General features: G+C 47.2%; 1 protein-coding gene across 2 annotated transcripts in view; it reads left to right on the top strand.

The window, feature by feature from the left end:
* The window catches only part of CUNH10orf71 (chromosome unknown C10orf71 homolog), a 53407-nt gene that overhangs the window by 5469 nt on the left and 32976 nt on the right, over nt 1–14962 (top strand). For both annotated transcript variants that reach the window (XR_010918154.1, XM_067538878.1), the window contains exon 2: nt 11893–12072. The gene's annotated coding sequence lies outside the window, so the exon portion shown is untranslated. The remainder of the gene's footprint in view (nt 1–11892; nt 12073–14962) is intronic.

Genomic DNA, 14962 nt, shown 5'->3' with positions numbered 1-14962 from the left:
GTGCTGTGCCTGGTGCCTGTTTAAGAATGATGCTCAATTGCTTATGATTGTGCTGCTGGGACATTTTCACCCGGCTGATACTCCGTACTTTCTATTGGCAGATTGGGTATGTTTTCCCAGGATGCATTTTGTCTGAAGCTTCTGAATCGCATTACGTAATGAAGGATCAGAGAAGGGGTTGTCAATAAAAAAACGTGATGCTGTTTTCAGTAAAAACCTGAAACACAAGCTTCAAATCTTGACATCCATTTTGTTCATGGAGGAATTTGGTTTGATAAACCCCACAATGTTTTGGATCTCACAGGATCTTTAGAAAGTTCTGCATGTTTCACAAATCATTGTAGACTCGTCCAAAATGTTTCCTTGGAGATATTAGACACAGCCCTGCAAGATGCTGAGAGCCCTCAACTCACATGGACTTCAGTAGGAGTTAAACATACTTAGAACGTTATTGGAGGGTCCACAAATATGATTTTTCTCCTCCCCAAGAAAAATAAGTGCAACAAGGTCGCTACTTCAACAATCAAGTAGGGACAAAGAGGGGAAGCCAGCAAAAACCAAGTGATTGCAGCACGTGACTGGTCAATTACACCAATTCAGATATTTCTGGGTGAGGGGAACAAATTCTGGTGCCCAACTCCCACCAGCACAGCCCCTCTTCTGGACCCTGCTCACACACACTCCCCTCCCTCCGTAGGGATCCTGGGTCTCTCTTGACCAGGGAGTCTCCTCTCTCTCTTTCACCACACAGTCATGAGCCGGTGTGTCTAGGAATCAAGTTCTCAGAAGACACCCTGGTGATCCAACATACAGAAACAGACTCCCCATGACCCAGGCTGCAAAACCATTGGGTCATTTGGTCTGGCCAGAGGGGCAGCTGGGCCAAATTTCAGTAGTGTCGTGACCACCGTAGCATGAGCGACGCTCTGGCCTGCTCTGGCAGCAGCCATACCAATTTAGTATGGGACCTGGCCATGGCCCCCCCAACTCCATGGCCTATGGGGCTTTGAGCAAGAGCAAAAACCTCAAAGGGGGCGGGCGGGGGCTACGTTCACCCTCCCCAGCCTACCCCCATTGACGCCACTGCATCTTGTTAGTTCCTCGGGCAGGGTTTGTGCATGTGTGGGTCTGAACTTCCTTCCATGGAGGACTGGAGTTTAGATACTTCATTGGACATGAAGGAGGAGAGGGCAGAGGTGTGGTGGATGGGGTTACGTGGGCAGACTCAGGTGGATGTCAATCTTGTATCCCCCAGCCTAGATGCATAAATCTACCAAGGTCAACTGCTTGCTGCTGACACTCTTGTGTAAGTGACAGGGGGAAGTGCCACAGGGTTCCCATCCTCTGGGTCTCACTTATTCTCACTGATTCAATGGCATTGCCATCTCCCAATGACTGGAGCTGTCACTCCACTGGTCTGGGTCTCTCCTTTCAGGGCCTTCTCTGTCTCTGCTTCTGGGCCACTATCTACCTTTGCTTTCCAGGCCCTCTTTCTTTCCCTCCCTCCCTCTCTGTGGGAACTGGTTTTCCACTCGTGTGTAGCTCCAAGTCCTTCTGCTGCATGTTTTGTGTCTTTTGACCTATTGCACGCCCTGTTAGCACTCTGCTCTAGGCTCTTTTGCTTTCCACCACTCTTTCTCTGGGAAATTTCATCCTTTTCCTTTTACTGAAATGGGGAAGACAGGGAAGATGAAAAACCTGCGTCTTCGCCCAACATTTTGTCACTGGAAAAGGGGTTTGAACCCACACATCTGTCTCTGGGGAAGCTCTTCCACAATCTCAGGGGTGGGGCATGAATGTGCTGTTTCAGGGCGGGACAGAAGTACTAGGAAGGGATAGAACTGAGGGGCATCCTCACCTTATCAAAGGGTCGTGATGGATTCTCCATCACTGACAATTTGTAAATCAAGATTGAATGATTTTTCTTAAAGATCTGCTTTAGGAATCCTTGTGGGAGAACTTCTCTGGCCTGTGCTATGCAGGAAGTCAGACTAGCTGGCAGGGCCGTCCCTAAGGGGGTGTGAGGCCCAGGACAAACCACACTGTGTGGGTTCCCCGCCCAGCTCCAGTGGCATACCCTGGGTCTCCAGCACCCAGAGGCCAAGCCTGCATTTGGGGACCTGCAGGCCTTGCATGCCACATCCTGCGCAGGACAGGAGGGGTACCCGGCTCCCACAAGACAGCGCTGCCCCCCAGCTGCCCTGGAGCCACATACCTCCTCTGCTGCTCCTCCCACACACTTACCTGCCACGCGGCACCTGCCTCTCCCGCCCCAGCCTGCGGTGCTGGGCCAGCCATCCACAACGTGCAGAGGGCACAGGAGGCTCTGAGGGGCGGCTGCCGCTGTGCGGCACAGGCCAGCACCTGAGGGCCTGGCCCCGTTGCCACTGCCTGGCTCCTGTCAGGTCCTGGCGCAAAGCCAGGACCCTGGCAGCAGCCACCCAGTCTGGAGCAAAGCACGGGGTCTGAAGCAGTCGCCCAATCCACCCTACCCTAGGGTCGACTCTGCTAACTGGTTGCAGTTGTCTCTCCTGGCGTTGGAATCTATGAATCCAGGTCCCTGCAGAGCTACGAGGATTTCTCTGACCTGTTCTGTCAACCCTCATCCTAGGGAGGGATCACCTGGAACCCGGCTGCTCTCCATTAGCCCATGCTGCTGCAGAGACTCACCATAGAGTACCACGCTCCAGGCAGCCACCCAGGATTCCTTCTTCACAGCCTCCGTACAGCGAGCCAGCATCTCTTCAGCAAAATCACTTCAGTTGCACTGTGTTCAGGGCCTTCTGCACCCATGGAAGTGAATGGGTGGGTTTTGCCTTATCTCTGAGACAAGAAGGATGGCCTAACAGTTCAGATAATTCCCTGGGACTCAGAATACCTGGAATCAGTTCCCTGCTCTGCCGCACACTCTCTCTGTGACCCTGGGCAAGTCACCTAACTTTCTGTGCCTCAGTTTCCCAGCTGTATAATGGGGGTAAAAGCACTGGCCTGCCAAACGGGAATGCTAGGAGGGCAGACACATTGAACACTGAGAGGTATTCAGATATCATGGTAAAGGGGGTGGGGCACATAAGTGCTTTACAGAGATAGTGACTGGCTAGGTTACAGGCCTTTGCCTAACTTCCCCTCCAGTCAGTTATGTAATGGCAAGGAATATCCTGTACTTCAGTCTCTAATGCTTAAAGATCATCCACTTGCGTAGGCGTCATCTTGTGTCAGTTACCGGGGAGGGCACAAGACCTCTGGCATGTGGCTCTCTGATGTTCTGCTCTCTGCTTCCTGGCCTGTACCTTGCCATGTTCCCCGCACTGGTTTTGCCCCTGCATTCTTGATCCTTTTTTCACTTCAAAGGCTCTTATTCGCTTCAAAGGCAACGGCCAGGGTGCATGTTATGGGATGACGTACACAGGAGTAGCAAAAAAGCCATTCCTTCTAATGTCCATTGTGTTGCTAGCAAATCTTTCCCTCCTTCTGAACAAAGCAGTCCACCTGCTAGGATTTCCTTTGTTGAGGGACATGCTGAGAGCGCTAAATAGACTGTCGGAATTGAACCTGAGAGCTGCGCCCCCTCCAGTTGAGCTAAGCAGCCTGGCTCAATAGCTGGAGACTGTAATAGACCCATCTCCTCTTTGGATCAGGTGCAGCAGGGGACATAACAGCATACCCCCACTGAGAGTTACGCTTATCTTTCATGTCACATGCAAACTTCCTTATAACGCAGCATTGCCAGCTCTCCTCAATTTCTCTTGAGTAATGTGACTTCTTTGACCACTGTGGGTGGCAGTCTTGTGATGATGTGAAAAGCTGCAGGCTTCCCATGCATTTTGGGAAACAAAACCAGGGCACAGCACTTCCCGCCACAGTGTCCTGAGCACTACAGAGCATGCACTAATCTCCAGCCACGATTTCCAGTGCTAGCTTCTCTTTTGGCTGCTGTTAATATTTCTGTGCCTGTATTATTAGCCCACATTTTATACTTTGAGGGTAACTTATTCAGCAGATTCGCAGCTAAAATAACTGAGGACTTGCACAAGGTCACTTCAGGAAGAGCCGGGACTAGAAACTATGTCTGTAATACAGCAGATCTAACTGTCATCCACTTTGCTGTCTTTCAGAAGAAGCATGCCAAATTAGGTGCATGTATAATTTAAATTCATGCTTCTATGGTGTGGCTCTGTGTTACCTGCTAGCCCACAGAGGGTTAGCATTCTGCGATGACATGCATGCTCAGACAGCTGGCTCTTTAGCTTCTGTAGCAGTGGCTTCTCCTTTTACATCCAGAAGTCCTGGATTCAGTCCTTGCAGATGACCCAGGCAGGGGCATCAATACTTTTGGTTTGCCCGCCTGTAAGCACTAGACCACACTCTGCTCGCAGAGCCAGGAATAGACACCAAAGTCCTGATGTCCAGTGTTTTACTGATGTCTCACAAATACTTGTGTAATCCACTGGCAATGTATGTGTTGTAGCTCCCTGTAGGGGCTTATCCACACAGAGAATAACACTGCTATAGTCACTGCTATAGTTAAAGCAGATGAGGTCTGTTCTGTGACTGAGAAGGGTTAGGGGTCCCACCCTGCTGATGATCTACATGAGGATGTGTAGAACGTAGGAGTAAAAGTTGGCGTAGAGTCCCTAGAGCAATTGCTGGAATGGTTTTATGTTAAATTTAGAAGCAGGTGTGGATACTGTGCTAACCGTTTGCTTTATTGTTGCAGTTTTATTATTTGCAGATGACGAATGGGAGCTGTCCCTTTATGAACAGAGTGTGGCAGACTTAGCATGCATGTGACACCTTAATCCATCTTAACTTCCAAGTGCAGAGAAGCTCTAAGGGCAGAGTGTGAGATTTTTATCTGCCTGTGCAGAGAATGGTGCACCCAGCCTGTGGCAGCACCAGAATGGCCAGACCTGGATTTAAGGAACCTTTCTTTCCAGAAAGCAGCCTCAGTCCCCAAGGTGTAAGCTTAGCACTTGCTTGGAAAGAGACACCCGTTATTAATGAGCTAGGAAGCGTTCACCTGTAGATCACCTGTTTAGAGCAGGGATTAAAAGCCATTCCCATCTGATGGATGGTCGGTGGCCCAATATATGAGATTAGTTTAGTAAATCCCAGCTGCAGCTCCCATATTACAAACTCACCCCCATGCTTTGCACTAGTGTGTAAGCACTTATGGTACGTCTACACTGCAGCCAGAAGCAAACCTCCCAGCCTGGGTAGACAGACCCGTGCTAGTGGAGCTTGAGCTAGTGTGTTAAAAATAGCTATGTGGACATTGCAGCAGTGACAGAAGCTCTGGCTGGCCACTGGAACTTGGACCCGAGGTAAAGTGGACCAGAGCTTGAGTAGCTAGTCTTAGCCTCTGCTCCAAACTGCCAGCCCCGCTCCTGCAAATCTGTCCAACCAGGCTGGGAAACTCACTCCCACTTGTAGTGTTGACATTCCCTGAAGGATAGAAACCATTTCTTATCATGTGTGCGGCACTCCCTAGAACCATGGTGCCCCGATCTCAGTGGATTCTCTAGTAAGTGCTCCTCCTCCGGAGAGGCGGAATCACCTTACTCATTATAAATCTGCGCGAACTGGCAACATGAAGTGTCACAGATGCTGCTGGCAAGGAAGGAGAGTTTTAAAAAAATTCAGAAGACAGACCAAACAGCATGATTTATTTTTTTCTTTTTTAAATCTCATGATTTGGAGTGGGGGGGGGGGAGTTGATTCATGATTTTTAAATTTGGGGCTTAGCAATACTGGGCTGATTTAAAAGCCCTCTGCTTGACATATTGCTCACAACACCACCTTGTGGGTATGTTTCCCCCAATGAGGATGTTGCACTTTACTATGTCAGGATCACAATTACTTAGCCAGACATAACACAAGAAACAGAGGCCACCTGATGAAATTAATAGGCAGCAGGGTGCACAGTCAAGCTGCGGAACTCATTGCCAGGGGATGTTGTGAAGGCCACAAGTAGAACTGGGTTAAAAGGAATTAGGTAAGTTCATGGAATATAGGTCCATTAATGGCTATTAGCCAAGATGGTGAGGGACACAACCCCATGCTCTGGTGTCCCTAAGCCTCTGACTACCAGAAGCTGGGACTGGAGGACAGGGGATGGGTCACTCATAATTGCCCTGTCCTGTTCATTCCCTCTGATGCATCTGGCACTGGCCTCTGAAACAGAATACAGGATACTGGGCTAGATGAGCCATTGGTCTGATCCAGTCTGGCTGTTCTCACGTTCTTATGAACATGGAGTAGGCTTCAGAGGTAAATGTAAAAGTCACAAAGGGCGAAATTCTGCTCTCAGTTACACTAATGTAAATTCAAAGTAATTTTCTTGATGTCACTCTAATTTAACTGCTAAGAGAAATTGGCTTTATGTCAAGAAGGGGCTCTGCTATGGTCCAGAGCAAGCTGTCTAAGATACAATTGTTGAGCCAGGTCTATCGCTGGAATGGAGCTATGCCCATTTATACCAGTTGAGGATTTGGCCCAGGGTTTTTCCAAATTATTTCCCACTGCAACATTGAACCACTTTATATTTTGATAGTTGGACGGCCCTGCGCTAGTTCTAACATTGGTGTTGCCTCCCTGTTCTCCCTCTGCATTCACAATCCTCGTCCTGATCTGGAGGGAGCCACTAAGACATCTCAGGCCTGGTTCTCCATGGCCTTGCACTTTGCGTAGTCATTTATACCTTGCTCACGCCCTCCCATCCCCAGACTGGAGAATGCCGATCAGTTGCCATTGACAACCACTTTGTGCTCACTTTGCATGACTGAAAATGAATGACCCCCCAAGGTGCGGGACAGGACACAGGCCTGCTAACATCTTGCACCTTATGGTCATCTCCACTCAGAAATTCTCTTTCTGTAGAGCCCATGGAATCCTATCTACGCAGCACTGCGCCCTCCCTCCAGGACTCCGCCTGTCATTGCTGTGTAGCTCAGAGCTAGCAATTACACCACCCCTGCAGTTATTTCATATTTCATAATGCTCCTGAGGCTGTTCTACGTTACCCTGTGAGCTGACAGTCCCCAGCAGGCCCAGACATCGGAGCACAAAGATGGCCGTAGGCAGTCTTTGATTCCCTACCCTCCATTGTGGGGAGCAGAGCTCTGATGGAGCTAAGGCCCATTAAGTCCAGGTGGTCTCTTCATTCCAAGCATCCCAGCTCACCCACTGTTGTGTTGAGACTTTCCATGCCAGAGTAGAGGTGTCCTCTGCTTTTCTAGCTACAGAAGCCTTGGGCTCTTGTCCAAGAACCCAACAAGGCCAAGAGTATAACACGGTTCAAAAAAGCACTAGGTAGGTTCACGGAGGATATTAGCCGGGATGGGCAGAGCAAAACTATGCTCTAAAGTGTCCCTAGTCTCTGTTTGCCAGAAGCTGGGAATGGGCGATGGGATGGATCACCTGATGATTGCTTTGTTCTGTTCATTCCTTCTGAGGCATCTAGCACCAGCCACTGTTGGAAGATTGGACCATTGGTCTGCCCCAGCCTGGCCGTTTTTATGGTCTTATGATCCACATTATGAGCAAGCAGCACATGAACGTTTCACACAGTGGTTTCCCTACGTTAGATCAGATTATTAAATCCTGCATGGGGTGGGTTTGGAACATGCTGTATCGCCACATAATGATCGTTCTAGGCCCTTGCTCGGCAAAACCCTTAAACTGAAGTCACTGTGACTTGAATGCATATTTCAGGTTAGGCATGTGCTTAAGTACTTTTCTGAAACAGGGCCATTTTTGTGTTCTAACCTTGGCAGTGACTCACTGGGTGACCTTTAGCAAGTCATTAAACCATCTTTGGCCCAGATCCTTTTTAAGTGTCTGACTCCCACTAAAATCAATGGGAGCTAGGTGCCTAAATACCTTTCAGGAGTTGGGCCCATGTGCCTCAGTTTCCCTCTCTGCAAAGTGAAGGTGATGGCACTGTAAGAGAGGACTGACCACACAGGACTTCCTAGCGGTCACTGTGCTGAATAGCCTGGCCCCAGGGAACTTCCGAGCAACAGCAAGGTGAGAACTCTGAGCCTGTTGCTCCAAAGCACAGGCCACGACCACCTGAGCTAAAGGAAAACAGCTGTTAGTAATGGAGATCTCTGACACATAGGGGAGCAAGTCTGCTGCCACCCACAGAGGGCTGTGATGTGTGTGCACACACAATGGTCAGTTCATTAGAGATTGATCTACTTCACAAAGGTATGTGGGAATTCATTGCCATTTGCAAAGAGCTTAGGAATCCTCTGCTGCGAGGCTCTGGGGAAGGACAAAGCGGCAGCTGTAGTATGTATAAGTAAAGCACGCCCTTAAATAAACCTTGCCCAGTGGTCACTCTGGGGCTGCACATTTTGGGATTCCTTGAAGACGAATATCGTACAGCAAGTGCCACATGGAGAAATCATCACACAAAAATAAAAAGATACCCACCCCCAAGGGCAATGCTGTGCTGATGGCCACAGCGTGCAATGTAACACTGCCAAAATTCCACAGTGATGCATCATGGTGCGAGATTTCAACCAAATGCCGAACCAAAGGAGAAAAAAAAACAAGCCCTGTCTTCGGATATTGCAGAAACAGTGATGTCACAAGCCTTCCATCAAGTTTACTGCTTTACCTGTTCCCTGCCCAAAAGCGGACATTCAATCATTGCCAGAGCAGGAATAGCCAGTGCAACCTAACCTCCTAGTCACAACATGTGGGGCACAGAAGAGCTTCACTGAGAACCGGCCATAACTCAGTTTGAAAAAGGTGAGTTTTTTCCCTGAGTTAGCTCCCTCAGCTAGTCACATTTATACAAGTGCTTTAATTATTTCAGATCAGCGATGAACCTACACTAAAAACCCTGATCTTTAGAGTACTGCCAATCCAGCTCCAAACTTTATCCCTTGCCCCAGCCTCTATGACGGGCCAAACACAAAATCCTTTGAAAGTTGGAACCATTTGAACCCTGATCCATGCCTGAACATCACAGCTGTTTCCAAAGCAATTCCAGAGCCTCACTGGGTGCAGCTGGTGGCCATTTATGTCCAAAAGGGTAGAGGAATGTGGCTTCACCAGGTTACTCAATGGGTTATAAACAGCTTCTTTGTCCAATATTTCAGCTGTTGCATCATGCTAGGGGACTTTGGGTTGCTGCCATTCTTCCCTCTATCAGCTTATGCTGAATTCTCAAGCGCTGCTCCACCCTTTATTTCAGTCTTGCCGCTTTGGAGGGCTTTTGGTTACACTGCAGTGACGACAGGTTCTTCAAGCCAGTGTGAACACTCAGTTGCTACCACTGTTACTGCCTCAGTTCTGTACATAGAGCACCCCCCTCTGAAACTACCTGTGCGCCTGCTCCAAGTGTCTTTCACAGCATCCAAAAGGCAGCCTGGCCCCAAAAGACGTCACAGCAGGTGTCTAGTAGAGATGCCAAAAACAGTCCGTCCCCTCCCTCCCCCTTGAAACCAAACTACAAAGGAAGAAAACAACTTGTGCCTTAGCCAGCAGCGACCGTAGGGTGCTGCACCATGGCTTCACTTGCTGACAAAGCTCGCCATCCCACAGATGTAGAGCCTTTCTAGCGGGCCCAGGGTCTGCATTGGTAAATTCCAAAAAGAAATGAGGATCACTTTGTTTTGAGGCGAGTGTGTATCCATGCTCAGGGAGGATCTATCATGTAGAGCCCACAGAAAGGTTTTTGGAGCCTCTTCTAGTCTAGTTACTAGGTTCTTCATCCCAGTGCCATGCTCGCTAATGGTTAATTCCAGATTTAATGCTTTTTCTAGCAGTGGTTCAGTGTTGTTCTTTCCGGGTAGACTGCTTATTCTCTGAAAGCTCTTAAAACGTCCGGACTTGTTCTTCTGTTGCCCGTGCATTGGTAGTGAATATTGTGTCCTTATTGTCAAAGACAACATGGCTCCAACCGGACAGACAGATATTGAATAGATACGGGCCTGAAATCAAAGCGCCAGATCTGGACATGGCTGAACTTGGGTGAAGTTTGGATCTGAAGCCAGATCCAAACTTCACAGTTGGTCCTGTCTCTATCATGGCTGAACCAAAATCCTGGAACTGACTGCTCTGGGGAAGTGAAGATCAGGATTCGTGATCGGAGGCTGGAACCCAGCTCTAATCCGGCATCTTTACTGTTTTCTCTTTCTGACCTTCGCTTACCCTTTCTGGTGAATATGAATCCATGTTGGGAAATTCAGCAGATTGCATTGAAACTAAAAAATGCCTGAAATTCTCTTGGTTCCCCACAGTGAAGGGGCAGCACTGGCAACACTCCCTTTTTAAGTGTCTTAACGCTAAGCAAGAAGGACCCTTTGGAAAGGAAAGAGAGCACAGGCCAATTCTGTCATTCCTCTCTGCTTAGACCACCACTTAAGGTATGAACACACTGCAACTAGACATCCTTGACTGGCCCGTGCCAGCTGACTTGAGCTCTCAGGGAAGTAAAGGGCTGTTTAATTGCAGCATAGACCTCGCAGGGTCCTATTGCCTGGGCTCCACCGGGTATGGCTATACTGATGGCGGTGAATTCGCCGCCATCAGATCAATTTATCCAGCTCGACTGAGCAGCAGTGAAGACCCGCTCAATCGATCCGGAAGTCTATTTCATAAAACCACCTCCCCAAAAAGCGTAGTGCTGTGTCAACGGGTATGCATTTCCCATCCGTGCAGCGCAGTGGAGACAGCACGCTAAATGGAAGTTACGCAAGCTACTCTGTGTAGCTTGCGTAACTGCTGTCGACTGCCGCCGAATTAAACAGGCCCTGAGGCCTGCGAGCCTGAGTCAGCTCGCACAGGCCAGCCAAGGGTGTCTAGCTACAGTACAGACATCCCCTGAATGTTAAAAGGGTGGCGTTTGTCCACTAGGAATGGGACTAAAATTCATCTTTTCATAGACTATCAAAATGCCAAGCACGTGGTAACAATTTCTGACTATCAGAATGATAGGCAGGTGTCGAACCCGGCCACAGTAGCTTTCCTGGTAGTGGTTTTTAAAAAATCTGTTTGTAGTTCACTTTCATCGCTCTCAAAATGTCCCCCTTTTTGTTAGCTGTCAGGATTCTCTGGGCAAAAATACATGAAATACTGTTGTGTTTTAAAATGAACTAAATTTGGCTGTATTCAATGTTGTTGTAGCTGCATGGGTCCCAGGATATTAAAGAGACGAAGTGGGTGAGGTAATATCTTTTCTTGAAACAACGTCTCATGATGAAATAAAAGAGCCAAAAGCAAATATTACCTCACCCATCTGATCTCTCTTATTTGGCCAGACAGACACCATTTACTTTAATTCTCCTGCGTTTAACACTTGGCTAATTTCCGAGGGTTTTTCTCATACATTGGAGGGTACAGGGTTGGGGAGGAGAGGAGAGGCAGTTTCTTGCTGCTGGGAGACTGAGGGTATTGGTAATAACTCCGTGCCTTCTTGCTGTACAAAACATCTCTCCCCTTGGATTAGGCTGCCAACGTGACCTAAATTTCCCCAACTGGTGTGCTGGGTCAACAACCAGCACTGGAAAGCAGACTACACTGGGGTGTAAATCTGAGGGCACAGAGGAACCAGTATGGAATAATGAGGCCTGGGATCTTCAGTGCATTAAGGATTACAGTCCAGATTCTCAAAGGCATTTAGGTGTCTAACTCCCACAGAGAAGTTGAAAAAGTGGAGCAAAGGGAAATTATTGTAGTGTCAGAGTTCATAGCAAACGGTGCCGATTATGTATAAACCAGTGCTAAACGGAGAATTACACAGCAGCAATGACAGCCTGCAATTGGCTATGAAAATGGTTATTGCAGTGTGAATGAATGAATGAATAGCTACAATCCATGAGCCAATCCCACCTACTTCAGCTCACACAAACAAATGAATTTGTTTTTGAATTGCAGAGTTCACTAGGAGTCAAAAATGCTGAAGGTCGAAAACAGATTACGACACTCCTGCTGCCAGATCTACTTCACTGAACTATTTTTAACTCCTCACTAAAGAAGGGCAGCAAGGAGGCCAGATGCAAGCATGAGAGGAAGTTCTAAATACACACAAGCACGGATGACAAAATTATATAAAAGGTATGCACCTACGGTATCCACTCACATAGCAGGTAAGAGCCCCAGGGAGAATGGAGTGGAAAGCCATTTGTGTTCTCTTTGTTTTGGCTGAACAAAATGTATGAGGTGGGGTAGGTTAAGCCACATCAGAAAAATCCTATACATGGGAAAATGGACTGTAAAGTACTGGGACTGAGTGTGCTCTTATTCTGGAGTAAATCGGGAGTGGCTGCACTGAAATCAATGGAGTTATACTGCTGTGGGGACAGAATCAGGTTCCACAATAGCCATGTGAATCTAAGGTTATGTCTACACTACAGACCTTACAGCGGCACAGCTGTACCAATGCAGCTGCGCCACTATCAGGTCTCCCATGTAGCCGCTCTATGCCAATGGGAAAGAGCTCTCCCACCAGCATAATTAAACCATCCCCAATGAGCGGTGGTAACTATGTCAGTCTCCCGCTGTCATAGCGCTGTCCACACGGTCGTTTTGTTGGTGAAACATATGCCAGTCGGGGTGTGTTTTTTTTCAATGTAGACAAAGCCTAAGAAAAGGTTAGTTGAGTTTTTAATTAGACCAGGAGGATAAGAATAGTTAAATCTGAAGAAAGAACTAAATCTGAATAAGCCATTTTAGCAAGGCTGCTCCTAGAAATATCCCAGATATTGGCCACCATTGAGACATTTTTGGGGAGTTTATTGAAACCTCAGCTTCCAGCCATCAAGTCCACTTCTACAGGAGACCTCTTTAAAGCAGAGATGGGCCAAACAGGAACCCTGGATCTAAATATAGGGGGAGTTCAGATCTGGATCCAGACTTCATATCTCAGGTTTGGGATGGGCCCAAGATAGAACCTTAAATCTGGACAACCTTCATTTTTGTGATACTTCAGATTTGGAGACAGTTCTCAGTCTGAACTTCGAAGCTTAGGCTCATTTTTTTGCAGTGCAATTCTGTTAAGAAATATAGCCAAAGATCAGACTTGACTTAGACCACTGATTTTTGCTGGCCCCTTGGGCAATCATAGAATCATAGAAGATTAGGGTTGGAAAGGACCTCAGGAGGTTATTCAGTCCCACCCCCTGTTCAAAGCAGGACCAACCTCTATTAAATCATCCTAGCCAGGCCTTAAAAACCTGTAAGGATGGAGATTCCACCACCTCCCTAAGTAACCCATTCCAGTGCTTCACCATCCTTCTAGTGAAAAAGTTTTTCCTAATATCCAACCTAGACCTCCCCCACTGCAACTTGAGACCGTTGCTCCTTGTTCTGTCACCTGCCACCATTGAGAACAGCCTAGCTCCATCCTCCCTGGAACCCCCTTTCAGGTAGTTAAATCCCCCCTCGCTCTTTTCTTCTGCAGACTAAGCAAGCCTCATTCCCTCAGACTCTCCTCATAAGTCATGTGCTGCAACCCTCTAATCATTTTTCTTGCCCTCCTGTGGATTGTCTCCAATTTATCCACATCCTTTCTGTAGTGGGGGGACACTTAGTCGGGTTTCACTGTAATTTATTCCAGAGCCTGGCTCATGTAATAGAGAGAATCTAAATTAGTTTAGGGTTCTGTTGTGCCTATAAAGTTCAGCTCTGCATTGGAGGTAGAGTGTAGGCACACCAGCTGTCAGCAGGTCCAGCGTATTCGCTATAGAGTTCTGGTCCATCTCAGCAGGCTGGTGTAGAGACGGCCCAAACCTGTCACAATGTGGCCCTTAATTTGCATACCAGTGGATTAATGGGAGGCCCAGAAATCCTCTGACCGAACTGTTAACAATGGTTGCCTTTTGTTATCGTAACTTCTGGAAATGGAGAATAACTGTTACTTGTGCTCCTTTGGTGGGTCTAATGGAGTCCCCCTAGTCTATCCTGCCTTCTGCTGGCTATGCAGATATTAGCAGCCTCCTCAGTTTCCACTGTGTTCTAACATACTCAGCTAAAATATTTTGTGGCAAGAGCATTTGCCTGGGATTTGTTAATACACAATGGATTCAATTTATCGCTGGTGTAAGTCTGCTTACTCAAGTGTGCTTAAACTAGGGATAAATATGTTCTAAAAGACTGAGTGAGAACTTGGTGAGAGCAGGTGCAACTCTACTGATGTCAGTTACCATACAGCTGAGCTGGTATAAGGACCAATTAGAATAGAGACAAGGTAGGTGAGGTAATGTCTTTTATTGGTCTAACTTCTGTTGCTGGAAGGTACAAGCTTTTGAGTTATCCAGAGCTCTACTTCAGGGCTGGGGAAAGAAGCAGAGTCAGACCTGAAGAAGGGCACTCTGGAGCTTGAAACCCCGTACCTTCCACCAACAGAAGTTGGTCCAATAAGACATTACCTTAGCTATCTTGTCTCTCTTTTATCCTGAGACCAACATGGCTACACCATCACGACATAAATGGAAGGGAACAGACTTGAACAGAACATTCCACACTCAGTTTTGATTTTAGCCCAATATATTTTAACTATAAGTGCTAAAAGTTATTAGAATTGTTTTCCATTCTTTAATTTTAAGCATTAGTCCATTATAGGCAATGATATACTTTGCACCTGTTATGTTTTTCACATCAGTGTGCCTTCCTTTTGCTGAGATCAAGTCTTCTTGTAAAAGAAGTGACTGACCTTGTTATCCACATAGATTCATATCACATCTTTAATAGAACTTGCTAGTGTTTACAGGCCAACTTTGCGAAAATATGAGCCTGAAGTCTGGCTCTTAAATTCATGTTTAAGCACCTAAATAAGTGGTCAGCTTATCAAGTAAACCCCTGAAATCAATGGGAACTGTTGGATGCTCAGTTCTTTTGAAAATCTAGTCACTTATTTGGATTATATAGTTCGGATCCCCATTTTTTGCAATCTTGGCCTATAACATACACAGAGTTTATTCAATCTTTTATTATTATGGGTCTCCCA

This window comes from Emydura macquarii, unplaced genomic scaffold (assembly GCF_026122565.2).
Source record: "Emydura macquarii macquarii isolate MOO-44397 ecotype Brisbane River unplaced genomic scaffold, CSIRO-AGI_Emac_v2 contig_67, whole genome shotgun sequence".
NCBI classification, from domain to species: domain Eukaryota; kingdom Metazoa; phylum Chordata; order Testudines; family Chelidae; genus Emydura; species Emydura macquarii.
This window is presented reverse-complemented; position numbering and strand designations above follow the sequence as displayed.